This window comes from Macaca mulatta, chromosome 5 (assembly GCF_049350105.2).
Source record: "Macaca mulatta isolate MMU2019108-1 chromosome 5, T2T-MMU8v2.0, whole genome shotgun sequence".
Classification (NCBI taxonomy): Eukaryota; Metazoa; Chordata; class Mammalia; order Primates; family Cercopithecidae; genus Macaca; species Macaca mulatta.
Window position 1 is genome coordinate 150102221 of NC_133410.1, and position 5676 is coordinate 150107896.

At 40.2% G+C, this 5676-nt stretch overlaps 1 pseudogene; it reads left to right on the forward strand.

Moving 5' to 3' along the window:
- Positions 1-4520: 4520 nt before the first annotated feature.
- LOC699501 (putative ribosome biogenesis protein RLP24 pseudogene) lies at positions 4521-5090 on the forward strand (annotated as a pseudogene).
- Positions 5091-5676: the final 586 nt, after the last annotated feature.

Sequence of the window (5676 nt, forward strand, 5' to 3'; positions counted from 1 at the left end):
TGGTACCTGAGGGCTTATGGAATGTTTGATTCACTGGCATGAAATCCTACATAATATATGTCAGGCCATGGAATCATCTTTAAGGTAAAGAAGGCTGCAGTAATAGGCCTGTGACCATGGGATTCACTGTATCATATAGTGCACCACCCAGAAACTTCCTGCCTGACGATGTGGCGCAGTGGTGTGCTGAAAACACACCGAAGCAGCAGTTCAGAGGCGATACTCCGTAACAATTTCATACCATCCTTCAAGTTACAGATATGCCTTGACCCACAGGTATTCCTATTCCAATGTGTTTCCAACAGATAAAGTGCATGTGTGGTAGGTTGAATAGTGTCACTTTAAGGTCATGTTCTTCTGGAATGTCAGAATGTGACCTTATTTGGAAGTAGGGTCTCTGAAGATGTAACTCGCTAAGATGTCAGTTAATTAGGCTAACATCTTAGGGGTTGGGCTTATATCCAAAGGTTAGGTGGGCTCATATCCAAAGATGATGAGAGGACACACAGACACACAAGAAAGAAAGCCATGAGAAGATGGAGTCAGAGATTGGCGTGATTCATCTACAAGCCAAGGAATGCTAAGCATTGCCTGCAACCACCAGAAGTGAGAAGAGAAGCATGGAACAGATGATCTCTCAGACCCTCTAAAAGTAATAAACCCTGCCAACACCTTGATATTGAACTCCTGGCCTCCTGAATGGTGAGAGAATACATTTTCTGTTGTTTTAAGTCATCCAGTTTGTGATAATTTGTTATAGCAACCCTAGGAAGCTAATATGCCATGGGAATTAGGCATGGAAGCAGGAGTTGCCACCACTCCCAGTGATTCACTGGGGAACATTATGCTTCCCATCTCTACACTCCTGGGTTCTGAATGACTAGAATTCGATGTCCTCAAGGGGATACCTTTCTTCATGGGACCCAGTAAGTACCACCATTGGATAATAAGCTGTGCCTGCCACCTTGGTATTTGTGACTTTTTATGTCTAGGGACTGTCACTGTCTTGGCAGAGATAAGTGCCTCTCTTCATCAGAAGGAGGTAGGGCTGCTCTTACCTGACGGGGATAGGGAGGATTATAAGTGGAATCCAGCAACTCACTTGAGTTTTCTAGGTGCTCCTTTGCCCACTTGTGACTATACATGAACATATATGGACATAGCCAGCAGCCACAGGCTATGAAGGGCATAGTGACTAGACTCTTCGGGATGAGGGTTTGGGTCATGCCACCAGATAATTACCAAGACTAACAGAGGTGGTAGTTGTCAGGTAACTTTAGGACCTGCCCCAGCTTCAGAGAGCTGCCTTGGCTGAAATCAGATCCTTCCCAAAGCAGACCCTGCATCTGGTGACTTAAATGACTGGTCTGGCTAATTTAGCCCAACACGGCCCATCATGACAAATAGCTATGAAGTTACTATCCCTATTCAGAATCTAATAGCTGACACTTAAGAATATGGGGGGAAATATGCTGCTTCCTCTGCGTTTTGGTCATGGTTTGGCAAACTCCTTGCTGGAATACTGTAATGATGTATGTAAGGTTGACCTTTATAAGTCACCTACCAGCTTCTGCTCATGCAAAATATACTAGTCCATTTCCGAAAGTGAATAGACCATATAGCATGCTCACCTGTGCTTTAGAGAATGGCTGGTTACTTATTTGCCTAATGAGAATAAGTCAAAGAATGAAGCTTAATATATTAATCTGTAATAATATTTTGTGGAACCAGACATAGTACAATGCTAAATCAGGCATATGGAAGCATTTTAAATAAGAAATACAATGTAGATAGAGGCAAGAGCTTTCTTTTTCTTTTCTTTTTTTTTTTTTTTTGAGATGGAGTCACAGTCTGTCACCCAAGCTGGAGGGTAGTGGGCTGAACTCCACTCACTGAAACCTCTGCCTCTGGGGGTCAAGTGATTCTCCTGCCTCAGCCTCCCAAGTAGCTGGGATTACAGGCATGCACCACCGTGCCTGGCTAACTTTTATATTTTTAGTAGAGACAAGGTTTCGCCATTTTGGCCAGGCTGGTCCGGAACTCCTGACCTGAGGTGATTTGCCTGCTTTGACCCCCCAAAGTGCTGTGATTACAGGCGTGAGCTACCACACCTGGCCTGGGCATTTTTGATAAAGAGCTTTGGTGGGAAAGCAAAATAATATGCTAACTGCAATTTGCTGATTTGTATAACTCAATTTTGCCACTAAACAGCAGCACTTTTACATTAAATCCAGGTAAAAATTCAGTTAGCATTTGCTACATGCCCATCGTCAAAATGCTAGAATACTAGGACAGATGAAAGATTTAAAGGTAAATACAGTATTATGTAAGCTGTTAAAGCTTACATTTTATTAGAGAAAATAAGACACTTATATCCAAAGGTTAGGTGGGCTCATATCCAAAGATGATGAGAGGACACACAGACACACAAGAAAGAAAGCCATGAAAAGATGCCGTCAGAGATTGGCGTGATTTATCTATAAGCTAAGCATTGCCTGCAACCACCAGAAGTGAGAAGAGAAGCATGGAACAGATTATTCCTCAGACCCTCTAAAAGTAATAAACCCTGCCAACACCTTGATATTGAACTCCTGGCCTCCTGAATGGTGAGAGAATACATTTTCTGTTGTTTTAAGTCATCCAGTTTGTGATAATTCAGTTAAAGCTTACATTTTATTAGAGAAAATAAGACGCAGTACAAGGTTAATAGTAGCTAACATTTGCTATGTGTTCTCTGTACGGCCCAAGCTGCTTTACCTGCATAGGCGCTTTGAATTCTCACAGCAGAGGTAGGGTACAGTATTTAGCTCCCTGAGCAAGCCAGGCCAGTCTCCTCACCCTGCTCTGTCTAGAGCTGTTCTAGTAGCAAACTGCCTGTGCTGCTAATGTGATCGTGGAACCAGAGCACTGTTGTTGCTGCTTCTGTCACTACAAACTAAAGGATCTGCTGCAGCAGTGGAGACCACTGCCTCTTGTCACTTGTGGGTATAACCTGACGGCATCTCTGGTCACATGTCCTGGGGTTTTTTTATTGCCATTGAGGTATGACATACAGTCGGATTTGCTTTTGGTCCACTTTTGTGTAATGGAGAAGTGCAGGCATAGTAAAGCCTCATGGGAGTGACCTCTAACAAATGGGAAACAGAAATTAGTAGATAAACTTACTCCCTCTTCTCCACTTTCATAGTAACTTCAAATGTTCTCTCTGAAGACGTCCTGTGAAATCAAGAAATCGGCTTGTCACAGACTCTGGCCATACAGGACTCTAGCCTGTGAGGTTTCTCTCCTCTCTTCACCGCTTGGTTTCTCCTTCGCTAACCCCTGCTTCTGTGGGACTGCACATTTAATATTTTCTGAGGAAACTGGGCTAACGCAGGTAAAAGTTACCAATACCAGGCTGAATGTGTACTTAAGAAAAGTACAAAGGAAATGTAGAATGCGAAAAGGTGGAAATAAGAACTGGAGTCACTGTGGAAGGATTTAAGGATATTCTAGGCTGGATACTGATGGCTCATGCCTATAATCCCAGCACTTTGGGAAGCTGAGGCGGGTGCATCACCCGAGGTCAGGAATTCGAGACCCTCCTGGCCAACGTGGCAAAATCTTGTCTCTACTAAAAATATAAAAATTAGCCAGGCGTGGTGGTGGGTGCTTGTAATCCCAGCTACTCTGGAGGCTGAGGCAGGAGAATCGCTTGAATCCAGGAGTCAGAGGTTTCAGTGAGCCAAGATCGCCTCACTGCACTCCAAACTGGGCGACAGAGAGAGACAAGAAAAAAAAAAAAAAAGAAAAAGGATATTCTACATGGGGAGGGACTTCCTAAACAAAGAAAACATTTTTCAAATAAACAAACCTAGAATGTGTTCTTTAAATCAATAAATAATCTTGAAGGTGATTTATATTTTTTGATGAAATTTGTGTTATTCAATATTTTCTTTAGAAGTTATTTGACTTTTGTAGGCGTATGGTAATTTCAGTTCAAAATTGATTTTACTTTGTTAGCTCAGCATCACTGGCTCCAAAAGATTCCTAGCTTTCCTACTTAAATGTAGGAATGTTTGAAAAATCAGTATTTATTACATTTGAAGATACCTGTGTATAATTCTAAAAGAATATTTTTCAAAAGTACTCGTAACACCTTTAGAATAAGTTAATCATTTTCCTAACTGATTTCAAAGGAGCAGCAGATATTTTCAATACAAAATTACTGATATGTTTGCATATATTTTACTGATTCATTTTCAATTTTGGGATCAAATACAGCTTCAAGTCCTGGGTTTATCATTTCTTAAATATTGAGATCTTTTCCTGAGCTTCCTCATCTATAAGGAGAGGGTAATATCTCAGAAGGCTATTTTGATGATTAAATTAGATAAATGCATCTGAATTCTTTTGTACTATTTTAGACATAATACATCGTAGCTCATAGTTAAATCTCTGATAGGGCAGAAACCTAGAACTTAGGTGTCACTTCCTCTCAAGCTTAGCGTTTTTTTGGTGGGGTCTCATGCGGGTTCAACATGCGTATCGAGAAGTGTTATTTCTGTTTGGGGCCCATCTACCCTGGACACGGCATGATTGCAAGATGTTCAGATTTTGCAAATATAAATGTCATAAAAACTTCAAAAAGAAGCGCAATCCTCGCAAAGTTAGGCGGACCAAAGCATTCCAGAAAGCAGCTGGTAAAGAGCTTACAGTGGATAATTCATTTGAATTTGAAAAACGTAGAAATGAACCTATCAAATGCCAGCAAGAGCTATGGAATAAAACTATTGATGCAATGAAGAGAGTTGAAGAGATCAAACAGAAATGCCAAGCTAAATTTATAATGAACAGATTGAAGAAAAATAGCTACAGAAAGTTCAGGATATCAAAGAAGTCAAGCAAGACATCCATCTTATCTGAGTCCCTCTTGCAGGCAAAGGGAAGCAATTGGAAGAGAAAATGGTACAGCAGTTACAAGAGGATGTGGACATGGAAGATGCTCCTTAAAAATCTCTGTAACCATTTCTTTGGTGTACATTTGAAAATGCCCTTTGGATACTTGGAACTACTAAATTATTTTATTTTTTACATAAGGCCACTTAAATGAAAAGCAATTAAAATACATCTTTCCTACATTGCCATCTACATAACATCAGATATTACGGATGTTAGATTGCATCTCAGTGTTAAATCTTCACTGATAGATGTACTTAAGTAAATCACGAAAATTCTGCTTATAACTATAGAAGCGAATTGTGGATGTAAAATGGTTATGCCATTTGGATAATGGCACTAGGCAGCATTTGTATGGTAACTAATGGCAAAAATTCATGGCTAGTGACGTATAAAATAAAATATTCTTTGCAGTAAAATATTCTCTTTGTTAATGTTATGGGGGGGATACAAAAAGGAACTAACAATTTGTATGGCAGCGTCAGATATTATTTTTATTTTAGTATTTCCTGTTTTGGTTTATTTGCATCTTAGAAGAGCATAATGACATTGATTGATGAAGCCTAATTATGCTGGACTGTTTTGACCTGGTTTAACCCTTCTCGTAGGTAGTTGTGGATGTTGGGGATGAGAACTGAATAATGTTTGCCTGAAGTGACACTACACTCTAGAATTTCCACTTTGGAGAATATTCAGTTCTAACTTGTGATTCCTGGTAGAACAAACATTTTTCTAGCT